The sequence below is a fragment of the Staurois parvus genome, unplaced genomic scaffold (assembly GCF_062004578.1).
Source record: "Staurois parvus isolate SC_StPar_1 unplaced genomic scaffold, SC_StPar_1.0 ptg000830l, whole genome shotgun sequence".
NCBI lineage: Eukaryota > Metazoa > Chordata > Amphibia > Anura > Ranidae > Staurois > Staurois parvus.
In genome coordinates, this window is record NW_028318626.1 from 194,285 (window position 1) to 208,848 (window position 14,564).

General features: G+C 41.5%; 1 long non-coding RNA gene across 1 annotated transcript in view; it reads left to right on the forward strand.

Moving 5' to 3' along the window:
- The first annotated feature begins 916 nt into the window (after positions 1 to 916).
- LOC149443810 (uncharacterized) overlaps positions 917 to 14,564 on the forward strand; it is a 71,262-nt gene continuing 57,614 nt past the window's right edge. The window contains exons 1-2 of the long non-coding RNA XR_016306612.1: positions 917 to 1,030; positions 1,134 to 1,269. This is a non-coding gene — a long non-coding RNA (uncharacterized LOC149443810). The remainder of the gene's footprint in view (positions 1,031 to 1,133; positions 1,270 to 14,564) is intronic.

Sequence of the window (14,564 nt, forward strand, 5' to 3'; positions counted from 1 at the left end):
ACGACCCTCATGTTAACCATGGATGAAGCATTATTGGATACCTGCACCCCTCTCTTCATAGTGGTATATATTGGAGGATCACGTAGATATCAGGGAACTTCAACCCAACAAACGACTCTCATGTTAACCATGGATGAAGCATTATTGGATACCTGCACCCCTCTCTTCATAGTGGTATATATTGGGGGATCACGTAGATATCAGGGAACTTCAACCCAACATACGACTCTCATGTTAACCATGGATGAATCATTATTGGATACCTGCACCCCTCTTTTCGTAGTAGTATATATTGGAGGATCACGTAGATATTAGGGAACTTCAACCCAACAAACGACCCTCATGTTAACCATGGATGAAGCATTATTGGATACCTGCACCCCTCTCTTCATAGTGGTATATATTGGAGGATCACGTAGATATCAGGGAACTTTAACCCAACAAACGACTCTCATGTAACCATCTATAGAACTTCAGCCAACCACAAGATGTTCTGATTGTACCGTCACATAGATCTGATTCCTTGGAGACAATGGACAGAGATCTGTGTTTTCAGCACAAGGTTATAAGCTCTCTCTGAATCGAGTCTTTTGTTTTTTTTTCTTTGACTGTCTGAATCGAAGGCATTATTATCTCATGTCTCTCATTCATTAGGATAATAAAAATGTCAAGCACATGACTAAGCATGACAATAAACCTAATAAACTCAATATGCAAGCAAAATCTCCAGTAATATGTATTTTTTAATTAACCTGCATACATAAATATTTATAACGAATGATGAGAAAAAAATAAGAAAGTGACCTTCGAGGATTATTTCAACGCTGAGAGCCCGTCAGATGATTTTTAATAGTTCTGGAAGCGGAAACGCGTCGTTCTTCTCCGGCGCCGCGTGGGTTAACGGTTCCATCACCCATCATGCATCGTGATGGACAAATATTTCTTGAGCCGCAGTCATCGGAATGCTCGATAAATTATTCATCTCTTCTGGATAGGAGACTTGTCGCAAATCGCGTAGACTCGGAAAGTGGTCCGTCGTGGGAATTAATTAACAGTCAGTTATAACAATTACATCACCTTAAACTCTAGATGGAGATTTTAACACGTAGATCGACTTTTTTTTTTTCTTCCAGGACAAGGGTTGTGCAATGACGTAGACTAGATTCAACCGAATATCCGGCGTCACTTCGGAAGTTGTGGTAAACAACGCCAAACGCCATTGTCTACCATTATTAAGTGATCCTGCTTGACAGCACTGATTTATTTAAGGTGAGCTCCAAGATTTTTTTCTCTGCTAATCTTTGGTATTTTGGACATCTGTTTGCTCTCTTGGACTGTATATGTGGATTCCTCATAGCCCCCTTTCACCAGTTTCAAGGAGTGTCACTATTTGGTGGATTGCTGCCAAACTTGAGCTAGCATGCCCAGTGATCATTTGATTGACTCATTGAAAATTAGGTATCCGGCATCTTGTCCTGTGCAGTTCTTGGCTGTGTTCACAAATGTTTGACACAGATCAGCTCCATGCTGCAGCCCAGGGGCGGACTGACAACTCATGGGGCCCCCGGGCAATAGGGGGATCATGGGGCCCCTGTGTCCTTGCCCAAACTCAAAAAAGCCTATGAGAAAGGTATCAGGGGCATCTCATGGGGCCCCTTACTGACCCCGGGCCCTCAGGCAGTGCCCGAGTTTCCAAATGGTCAGTCCGCCCCTTCTGCAGCCTCTCATCTTGTGACTTGCTACAAAGTTACAATGTTGCAGACTGATCACAAGGGGAGAGGAGATGGAGGAAATGCTTCCTCCATCAGTCTGATGGCATCATATCAGCCTACATGCAGAAGACTTTATGTGCAACTCCAGGTTACATCCAGATATGGTGGCTGACACTGGAGGTCCTGGCTCAATACAGTCAGCAGGAAAAAGGAAAGTTCCCAATGGCCGCACACAGGCAAGACCCGATGGTCATGGAGGTAAAAACAACTTTAGCCAGCTCAGTCCAGGCCACGTTCCGACGCGTTTCACCCAATCCTTAGGTATGGTGAAACGCGTTGGAGGAGGATATGGCCTTTAAGGAGCTGGCTAGGGCTGTTTTAACCTCAATGACAGTCAGGTCTTGTCAATGTGTGGCCATCCGGAACTTCCTTCTTACCTGCTGGTCATGTCAGCCTAAGCAAAGTCAACGTATTGGAGCTCCAGGGTGAATTTTTTCAATAAAATGGAACTATTTTGAAAACAATTGTAGGTTCACCTTAAATATGAATTCCTTGTGTAGATTTTATTGCATAATTACGTTGGTCCAGCCAATTTATTTGTTATTATTTATTATAGGCATATATATTTTACATACACATACATACAATAAATCGCCTTCAGCCAGCAACAGTAGACCCCCCCCCCCCAGCTACAATAGACACATTCTCAACAAAATACCCCTCAGTAGCAATAGATCAACCCCAGCAACAATAGATCTCCCAGCAGCCAGAAACTACAGACCCTTCTCTGAACAGTAGATCCATCCCAGCAACAATAGATCTCCAAGCAGCATGAAACTACAGACCCTTCTCTGAACAGTAGATCCATCCCAGCAACAATAGATCCCCCAGAAGCCAGAAACTACAGACCCTTTCCTGAACAGTAGATCCATACCAGCAACAATAGATCTCCCAGCAGGCAGAAACTACAGACCCTTCCCTGAACAGTAGATCCATACCAGCAACAATAGATCTCCCAGCAGCCAGAAACTACAGACCCTTCCCTGAACAGTAGATCCATACCAGTAACAATAGATTTCCCAGCAGCCAGAAACTACAGACCCTTCCCTGAACAGTAGATCCATACCAGCAACAATAGATCTCCAAGCAGCATGAAACTACAGACCCTTCTCTGAACAGTAGATCCATCCCAGCAACAATAGATCTCCCAGAAGCCAGAAACTACAGACCCTTTCCTGAACAGTAGATCCATACCTGCAACAATAGATCTCCCAGCAGCCAGAAACTACAGACCCTTTCCTGAACAGTAGATCCATACCAGCAACAATAGATCTCCCAGCAGCCAGAAACTACAGACCCTTCCCTGAACAGTAGATCCATACCAGCAACAATAGATCTCCCAGCAGCCAGAAACTACAGACCCTTCCCTGAACAGTAGATCCATACCAGCAACAATAGATCTCCCAGCAGCCAGAAACTACAGACCCTTCTCAGAACAGTAGATCCATCCAAGCAACAATAGATCTCCCAGCAGCCAGAAACTACAGACCCTTCCCTGAACAGTAGATCCATACCAGCAACAATAGATCTCCCAGCAGCCAGAAAATACAGACCCTTCCCTGAACAGTAGATCCACACCAGCAACAATAGATCTCCCAGCAGCCAGAAGCTATAAACCCCCTCCCTGAATAGTAGATCCATACCAGCAACAATATATCTCCCAGCAGCCAGAAACTAAAGACCCCCTCCCTGAATAGTACATCCATCCTAGCAACAATAGATCCCCAACCAGCAGCAATAGTGTTCTCACACTGGCAACAATAGGCATCCCTAGCAACAATAGACCAACAACAATAGATCTCCCACCCGCAACAATAGACCCTCCTTAGCAACAATAGCCACCCCCACAATGATAGACCCCCCATCAACAATAGATCTCCTAGCAGCTTGCGACAATAGACTCTCCAGCACACCCCATCACCCCTTACATATATTCAGTGCTGAAGGTTCCGGAACTGTGTTCCCGCTGATATAGACCCTTGGAATTCAGATTTAGAGTGGACCTTTCAGTAATTTTACTACTACAGTGACCCCCTATGGTTACAAGCCAGCAGGCAGTGTCAGATGTTTAAGGGGGCAAAAGGGTCAACTGCCCTGGGCCCCCCTGACAGAAGGGTTTCCCTCTATACAAAAATTGTATAAAAAAAAAATTATATATATATAAAATCAAAATAAAATAATAATTATAAAATATTTTAAAAAATTACTTTTATTAAATGTATCTTGGGAAGTAAATTTTTTCCGGCCATCATCTGTAAAAGATTGGATTGGTATCATTTTTACAAACAAATTTTGGTGGTCCGTGCGAACCACAGATAGAGCGCTATGACTGCATGTGCGTGTGTGCATGCGTGACCTCAGAATGACGCTGTGTCATGCATTTTTGTCATTGAGAATGTAAAACTACTTTGTGCATAAGGGGCCCCTGGAATCTGTAGTACCTACCAAGGTCTAAATCTGGCCCTACCAGCCAATTGGCGATGAACCCAGAAGACAATGTATAAATGGCGCCTACTACAGCAATTATGTACTTCCCCATCCATCTATCAGGTATGGCCTGTGCCTACCTCCCTTGGTCCATTGGACAAATGTAACAATAATCCATTCCTGGAATCTCACTTTCACATTTGTCACATCCCTGGGAAGGGCCCTTCTGTCCAGTGGAGTTCTGTTTACAGCGTTCCGACAATAAATGCCGTTTATTAGCCAGGAGACACTCATTACAAAAGGAAATCAATGGGGAACACTTGGTTTCATATCCACATATGAAAATGGAAAGCCTTTGATTTATCCTAGCACTTAGTTGAAAATAAAACCAAAATCCAAAAAAACTATTAAAATATTTTAAAAAATTACTTTCTTTTACTTTTATTTAATTTATCTTGGAAAGTAATTTTTTTCCATCCATCATCTGTAAAAGATTGGACTGGTATAGTATATCATTTACAAAAAAAAAATTGATGGCCCATGCGAACCACACATAGAGCGCTTTGACTGCGTGTATGTGCATGCGTGACCTCAGAATGACGCTGTGTCATGCATTTTTGTCAATGAGAATGTAAAACTACTTTGTGCATAAGGGGCCCCTGGAATCTGTAGTACCTCTCAAGGTCTAAATCTGGCCCTGCCAGCCAATTGGCGATGAACCCAGAAGACAATGTATATGGCGCCTACTACAGCATTTTTCCACTTCCCCATCCATCTCTCAGGTATGGCCTGTGCCTACCTCCCTTGGTCCATTGGACAAATGTAACAATAATCCATTCCTGGAATCTCACTTTCACATTTGTCACATCCCTGGGAAGGGCCCTCCTGTCCAATGGAGTTCTGTTTACAGCGTTCCGACAATAAATGCCGTTTATTAGCCAGGAGACGCTCATTACAAAAGGAAATCAATGGGGAACACTTGGTTTCATATCCCAGTATGAAACCGGAAAGCCTTTGATTTATCCTAGCACTTAGTTAAAAATAAAATCAAAATAAAAAAATAATAATAAAATATTTTAAAGAATTAATTTATTTTATTAAATGTATCTTGGAAAGTAAAATTTTTCCGTCCATCATCTGTAAAAGATTGGACTGGTATATTATATCATTTACAAAAAAAAAATTGGTGGCCCATGCGAACCACACAACCCTACATAGAGCGCTTTGACTGCGTGTATGTGCATGCGTGACCTCAGAATGACGCTGTGTCATGCATTTTTGTCATTGAGAATGTAAAACTACTTTGAGCATAAGGGGCCCTCCTGGAATCTGTAGTACCTCCCAAGGTCTAAATCTGGCCCTGCCAGCCAATTGGCGATGAACCCAGAAGACAATGTATATATGGCGCCTACTACAGCATTTTTCCACTTCCCCATCCATCTCTCAGGTATGGCCTGTGCCTACCTCCCTTGGTCCATTGGACAAATGTAACAATAATCCATTCCTGGAATCTCACTTTCACATTTGTCACATCCCTGGGAAGGGCCCTTCTGTCCAATGGAGTTCTGTTTACAGCGTTCCGACAATAAATGCCGTTTATTAGCCAGGAGACGCTCATTACAAAAGGAAATCAATGGGGAACACTTGGTTTCATGTCCACATATGAAACCGGCGAGCCTTTGATCTATCCTAGCACTTAGTTCCGAGCGGTTTTCTTGCATGGTTTGGCACAGACGTCGCGGGAAGCTTGATGAAAAATGACAGTTAGTAAGAAAATAATTAAAAATGTATTTCGCCGACAGCAAGAGTATTTTTGGACTCAATAACGACTAGCTTTAATTTGCCAGAGACTTCCTGAGCGGTTTTCAAGGAGGGCTTTGCGTTTCACGGACTCAAGTAGAAATATTCAAAATCTTTTTTTTTCTGTTTTTTTTTTTTTATTTTGTTTGTTGTTCCCGAAATACCTGAAGGTCAGTTCGGCTTGCAAACTCCTTTACTATCTGAATCTGTGTGAGTCCTACTCCCTTTTTACCTTTCTCAGTACTAACAAGCTGATAGACACAGATACCCCCTTCACTTCACAAAAAAAAAATGACTTAACAATTTCCCATCTGCAGTATTTTTTGTTATGAAAGGAGGGAAAAGGCAAAATGTTTGGTAATTGACCTTCCTATCTATGCTGAAGCAATTGATGTAAGGGGGCCCTATGATGAAGCAATTGATGTAAGGGGGCCCTATGATGAAGAAATTGATGTAAGGGGGTCCTATGATGAAGCAATTGATGTAAGGAGGCCCTATGATGAAGCAATTGATGTAAGGGGGTCCTATGATGAAGCAATTGATGTAAGGGGGTCCTATGATGAAGCAATTGATGTAAGGGGGCCCTATGATGAAGCAATTGATGTAAGGGGGAGCTCTGATGATGTAATTGATGTAAGGGGCCCTATGATGAAGCAATTGATGTAAGGGGGAACTCTGATGAAGCAATTGATGTAAGGGGGTCCTATGATGAAGCAATTGATGTAAGGGGGAACTCTGATGAAGCAATTGTTGTAAGGAGGAACTCCGATGAAGCAATTGATGTAAGGGGGCCCTATGATGAAGCAATTGATGTAAGGGGGTCCTATGATGAAGCAATTGATGTTAGGAGGCCCTATGATGAAGCAATTGATGTAAGGGGGTACTATGATGAAGCAATTGATGTAAGGGGGAACTCTGATGAAGCAATTGATGTAAGGGGGAACTCTGATGAAGCAATTGATGTAAGGGGGTACTATGATGAACCAATTGATGTAAGGGGGTACTATGATGAAGCAATTGATGTAAGGGGGAACTCTGATGAAGCAATTGATATAAGGGGGCCCTATGATGAAGCAATTGATGTAAGGGGGAACTTTGATGAAGCAATTGATGTAAGGGGGAACTCTGATGAAGTAATTGATGTAAGGGGGCCCTATGATGAAGCAATTGATGTAAGGGGGCCCTATGATGAAGCAATTGATGTAAGGGGGCCCTATGATAGAGCAATTGATGTAAGGGGGCACTCTGTTGAAGCCATTGATGTAAGGGGGAACTCTGATGAGGCAACTGATATAAGGGGGCACTCTGATGTGGACATTTTATGTAAGGGGGCCCTATGATGAAGCAATTGATGTAAGGGGGCCGTATGATGAAGCAATTGATGTAAGGGGGTCCTATGATGAAGGAATTGATGTAAGGGGGCCCTATGATGTAGCAATTGATGTAAGGGTGAACTTTGATGAAGCAACTGATATAAGGGGGCCCTGTGATGTGGACATTTTATGTAAGGGGGCCCTATGATGAAGCAATTGATGTAAGGGGGCCCTATGATGAAGCAATTGATTTAAGGGGGTCCTATGATGAAGCAATTGATGTAAGGGGGTCCTATGATGTAGCAATTGATGTAAGGGGGAACTCTGATGAGGCAACTGATATAAGGGGGCCCTATGATGTGGACATTTTATGTAAGGGGCACTCTGGTATATATTTTTGGACTCAATAACGACTAGCTTTAATTTGCCAGAGACTTCCTGAGCTGTTTTTCAAGGAGGGCTTCGCATTTCACGGACTCAAGTAGAAATATTCAAAATCTTTTTTTTTTCTGTTTTCTTTTTTTCTATTTTGTTTGCTGTTCCCGAAATACCTGAAGGTCAGTTCGGCTTGCAAACTCCTTTACTATCTGAATCTGTGTGAGTCCTACTCCCTTTTTACCTTTCTCAGTACTAACAAGCTGATAGACACAGATACCCCCTTCATTTCACAAAAAAAAAAAAAAATGACTTAACAATTTCCCATCTGCAGCATTTTTTGTTATGAAAGGAGGGAAAAGGCAAAACTTTCGGTAATTGACCTTCCTATCTATCTCTTCTCCAGGTGCAAAAATCTGAATCAAAGCATTGTTGTAACCAACCGGAGACGTGGAAAATATCACAATTTAAAAGCTTAACTTAACTATTGTGTAAATATAAGATCCATGTGTATTCTTCCTCGAATCTCGGTGTGTTTTCAGTATTTTCTCCAGATCTGTGCAGTAATCCAATGTGAGACTTCCTGTAATAAAGACCGCTCACTGCTGCTCTCTCTCCTTGTGCAGGGGGACTGGTCTGGTCTCCACCCCCTGTTTTGCTTTGTCTTTTAAGGTCACTTTGTGGTAAAGCAAGTGCAACACTCAGGCCTGGATCTAAGGGGGTGCTGGGGTGGGCTATGCCCCCCTAGATTTTAGTTGTGCCCGTCCAGACCTCTGAGAGTGCATCCACAAATCCATGAGACCTGTTGGGGAGAGTTTATCTAAGGGGGCACTCTGAGGGGAGCAATTGATGTAAGGGGGCCCTATGATGAAGAAATTGATGTAAGGGGGAACTCTGATGAAGCAATTGGCAATTGATTTAAGGGGGTCCTATGATGAAGCAATTGATGCAAGGGGGAACTCTGATGAAGCAATTGATGTAAGGGGGAACGCTGATGAAGCAATTGATGTAAAGGGGCCCTATGATGAAGCAATTGATGTAAGGGGGAACTCTGCTGAAGCAATTGATGTAAGGGGGCACTATGATGAAGCAATTGATGTAAAGGGGCCCTATGATGAAGCAATTGATGTAAGGGGGTCCTATGATGAAGCAATTGATGTAAGGAGGCACTATGATGAAGCAACTGATGCAAGGGGGAACTCTGATGAAGCAATTGATGTAAGGGGGAACTATGATGAAGCAATTGATGCAAGGGGGAACTCTGATGAAGCAATTGATGTAAAGGGGAACTCTGATGAAGCAATTGATGTAAGGGGGAATTCTGATGAAGCAATTGATGTAAAGGGGAACTCTGATGAAGCAATTGATGTAAGGGAGAACTCTGATGAAGCAATTGATGTAAGGGGGAACTATGATGAAGCAAATGAAGTAAGGGGGAACTCTGATAAAGCAATTGATGTAAGGGGGAACTCTGATGAAGCAATTGATGTAAAGGGGCCCTATGATGAAGCAATTGATGTAAGGGGGCCCTATGATAAAGCAATTGATGTAAGGGGGAAATCTGATGAAGCAATTGATGTACAGGGGGGACTCTGATGAGGCAACTGATATAAGGGGGCACTCTGATGTGGACATTTTATGTAAGGGGCACTCTGGTGAGGACACCTGATTGAAAAGCCTTGATGTAAGGAGAAACTCTGAGAAGAACTCCTGCTATAAGGAGGGACTCTGTTAGGGACACCAGATATAAGGGGGCACAGTTTCTGTTTAATCACTCTAAACTAATGGCAGCATTCCCAGTTCACACCTGCACCACCAGCAGTAAGAGGAGGAAGAAAAGGCTTAATGACTTATCAGCACCCTCCGGGTCACTGGCGTCGCAATGGAAAATGCAGAGAATTATGCAAATGTATACTCTGACATAAATAAATATAAATATAAGTATTCTAATTTCAATAACAATGGAATTATAAGAGAAGAGGTCCCTTTAACTAGAAATTGCATCCTGTGATATTTTCAGTTCTTGATTTGATGGTGTCTGTTGTCGTCTGCTAGCAACAGTGGGGCCCATAAACATTAGCGAATACTGGTAATTCAATTAAGTTAAACAGCTAGGCTGTAGTAATGCTCAAAGCAAAGATCTCCTGATACTGAAGTATACGAGTGTCTGCATGCAGTGTCTCTAGGGTGATAACAGAAAGAGGTTGGGCATCCACTCGCTCTCTAACCCCATGGATGCCTCCTAGGTTTCTTCACAGTGAAAGCTGTGAAAATGTGGAATAGACTCCCTCAAGAGTTGGTTGTGGCCAGCTCAGTGGATTGCTATAGGAAAGTCCTGGATTCTTTCTTGGATACACAGAATATAACTGGATATAACATTTATAGGTAAAGTTGATCCAGGGAATATCCGATTGCCTCTCGGGGGATCAGGAAGGAATTTTTTCTCTGCAGAAGCAAATTGGATCGTGCTTTGCTGGGTTTTTTTTTGCCTTCCTCTGAATCAACTGTGGGTATAGGATTATAACTTTTTTTTTTTTTAATGGTTGAACTGTATGGACTTTTGTCAGCCAGACTATGTGACTGTGTAAAAAATAAATTAATAAGTAAAAATTCACACTTTAAAAATTGGGGTTCTCATATAGTATCTGCACTTGTAGAATAAATCTTTTGGAAATCGGAATGCGTTTTCTTGCCTTGGGTATGAATTTTGATCCCCCTGAACCTCATTGGAAGAGTCAGTTACATAACAAACAGCTTCTACCATAACGATCGTGGGGAGGTGCTACGTGGTGCGGCGGCAGTAAACACTCCAGTTGCAGGAGAAGAACTTATATTAGTGTTAAAGTTGACAATTCACAACAACCCCGGAAGGAGGGCTCCAGATCGGGATGTAACAGCGACGTGTAGCAGAGCAGGTCTCGGATGTGCTGACAGCGTCTGTCTTTAGGGGAAGAATGCAGCCTGGCTGGCCTTTGGCCAAATAGGGAGGCTTCCAGGAGAGATGGCATGTCCCTATCCTTTCCCTACTCATCTGGAACCTCTACCTACTGCTATTCACTGTCCCTGACAGATGGGTGACCTGTCCCTACACTACCCACACACAAGTGCGACAAGCCCAGGAGCCAGGGTCTTAAACAGACAGTGCCTGACCCAAGATGGCCAACAGGGTCACATGGGGCAGCAGCATCCAACCGGACAATTTCCTCAGTAACTCAGGAAACCATAGAGGAACCATGCTCTTCTTGACTTCCTGCTCCTCTACTGTGGTTGAGCACCACCTGCAGTGGAGAAAGTAGATATCCCGCCTCAATTACTGCAACTCCCTCCTCACTGGTCTACCGTTACACAGGCTATCCCCCTTCAGTCTGTTATGAATGCTGCTGCTAGACTCATACACCTTACCAACCGATCAGTGACTGCTGCCCCTCTCTGCCAATCTCTTCACTGGCTTCCACTAACCCAACGTATAAAATTCAAAATACTAACCACAGCTTACAAAGCCATCCACAACACTGACCCTAGCTACATCACCGACCTCATCCACAGATACCATCCAAATCGCCCACTCCGCTCCTCCCATGATATCTTCCTCTCTAGCTCCCTCATCACCTCCTCCCATGATATCCTCCTCTCTAGCTCCCTCATCTCCTCCTCCCACGCTTGCCTCCAGGGAACTCCCTACTCCCATCCTCTGGACCTCCCTACCACAGCATGTCCGGTCAGCCCCCACCCTGTCTGCCTTTAGGCGATCTTTCAAAACTCACTTCTTCAGGGAAGCCTACCCCACCTCCACCTAAGAACTGTACTTGAATCACCTCCACCAGATCATCCCCCGCAGCTATCACCTTTTGTATCACCTCCCCCTTCCTTTAGATTGTAAGCTCCACGAGCCGGGCCCTCTGATTCCTTCTGTACTGAAATGTATTGTAATTGTATTGCCTCCCTTATATTGTAAAACTGTTGGTGCTGTATAGATCCTGTATAATAATAATAATAATAATAATATCCCTATATGGAAATAGAAGGCTGATTTCCTTAAATGGAAGCAGGTTGCCTCTTTTTTTCTTCCTACTGCCCCTGAGCCATCCGTCGGGCCCCGTTAGTTCATTGTAGCGCTACATTTTTTTTTTTTAATCCTAAAAATATATAGAATATAGACATTTGTTGACTGACCCTTGTAGTTCTTCCAGGTCTAAAAGGCCCAGAATTGCTCTAGTCAGCAATGCATCCATTTAAACAGTCCCCCGGTTAATGACCATAGAAGAGTCTTTGTTTTAACATAAACTCCTTAATCAGTCATTGTGAGGGAAGTAAATCAAATGTCTGAAGGACATCAATAGTTCATAGTCATTCGTTTTAATACTTGAGATTGCATGATGGCTTGAATAACAATAAAATAGATTGAAGCCATCACTGATAGTCCATTGATCGGTCTGTGTCATTCATCTCACCCCCCACCTCCTCCTCCCTTCTCTGTGGAGAGCTTTTTATTTATGACAGGACTGTTTCTGCATCACATATCCATCTATGAAGCATCATTGATTGGAAACGTGCAAATAACATGTAAGGAACGGTTCAATTGCCCTGCCAAGCATTGGCCTCAGAAACTCAGACAGTGGCAGCCAAGTCAAGCGTGATCCTGGATCTCTGGACTCATCCCAGATCAGTGGTGCTCAACCTCTGAAGGGTGGAGTCCTAAGTGTCCGGGTGACATCTTCCGGGGCATCAACTGTCACTTTCCATTTGCCATGAGGCTCAAAATTTAAAATGTTCCTGATTAAAACAGAATGAATGGAATGTCAGATAAACAGAAGCCATTCCGGAACCTTGTCCCCTGAAATAAAGGTCTACCATCTGATCCCGGGCTTCTATTATCTGGTTATTGGTTAGATAAGAGATTGGATTGTGTTCAGAAAAGGAATGTTTTTCGGCCTTATATTGCTTTTCTACAGACACACTGGGACCAATTTACTAAAGGAATGGAGAATTTTTTACACTGTGCTGTGAATGGTCACATAGTTCAGTGAATAAGGTGGAACTACGTACACTTCAGACATTTACTCAAAGAAACAGCAAACAAAAATCCCTGATTTACTCCGCACCTTACTGGGCCTTCAGTGTGAACAGAGCTCAGCCGTATTCACTTCCATATGTCATCAATGGAAAAAGAAGAACGGAAGGAATTCCAGCTGTTGGTTTTCCAGGGCTGGATTCAAAATAAAAGCAAAAGGCTGGATTGGTTACTGAGTACTGCAAACCACGCCGAGCAATTTTATTATGTTCGACCTTTTATGTGCAGGATTCTAGTTACCTTAAAAACGAGGATATTTCTATAATAATATAGTTATACCATCTTCCCATCATAAACAGATAGATAGAAAACGTTCATTGTACTTATAGTAGATTGAGTTTGAATGTTTCTGCTTTGTGTTTGTTTTTTTTCCAGCATTTTATATAGCATAATTATGTATTGTATAGTATAGTAATTAAAATATTTATGTGGGGAAAAAAATTCCAGTTCAATATCCACCTAAAGACAATGGGAATATACTAGGGTAGATAGATAGATAGATAGATAGATAGATAGATAGATAGATAGATAGATAATAGATAGATAGATAGATAGATAGATAGATAGATAGATAGATAGATAGATAATAGATAGATAGATAGATAGATAGATAGATAATAGATAGATAGATAATAGATAGATGATAGATAGATAGATAGATAGATAGATAGATAGATAGATAGATAGATAGATAGATAGATAGATAATAGATAGATAGATAATAGATAGATAGATAGATAGATAGATAGATAGATAGATAATAGATAGATAGATAGATAGATAGATAATAGATAGATAGATAGAAGATAGAGGGATGGATGGATGGATAGATAGATAGATAGATAGATAGATAGATAGATAGATAGATAGATAGCTTTTGTAGACAGATCAACTGGTAGATCAATAGAAAGAGAGAAGGAGGAAAAAAGGAGAGAAGAAAGAGAGAATGAGGAGAGGGAGGAAGGAAGGAAGGAAGGAAGGAAGGAAGGAAGGAAGGAAGGAAGGAATGTAAACAGGAAGGAATGATGATGGATGGGGGGAAGGAAGGAAAGGGAAGAAGGAAAGAATATAGAAAAGGTGGAGGGAAGAAAGAAAGAAAGAAAGAAAGAAAGAAAGAAAGAAAGAAAGAAAGAAAGAAAGAAAGAAAGAAAGAAAGAAAGAAAGAAAGAAAGAAAGAAAGATTATAAGGTAGCAAAGAGAAAAAGGGAAGGAAGAAAGGAAAGATGGAAAAAATAACCCTAAGGAAGAAAGACATGGAAGGATTGAAGAAATACATTGTAACTATATTTAGATAGATAGATAGATAGATAGATAGATAGATAGATAATAGATAGATAGATAGATAGATAGATAGATAGATAATAGATAGATAGATAGATAATAGATAGATAGATAGATAGATAGATAGATAGATAGATAGATAGATAATAGATAGATAGATAGATAGATAATAGATAGATAGATAATAGATAGATAGATAGATAGATAGATAGATAGATAATAGATAGATAGATAATAGATAGATAGATAATAGATAGATAGATAGATAGATAGATAGATAGATAGATAGATAGATAATAGATAGATAGATAGATAGATAGATAGATAATAGATAGATGGATAGATAGATAGATAGATAGATAGATAGATAGATAATAGATAGATAGATAGATAATAGATAGATAGATAGATAGATAGATAGATAATAGATAGATAGATAGATAATAGATAGATGGATAGATAGATAGATAGATAGATAGATAGATAGATAGATAGATAGATAGATAGATAATAGATAGATAGATA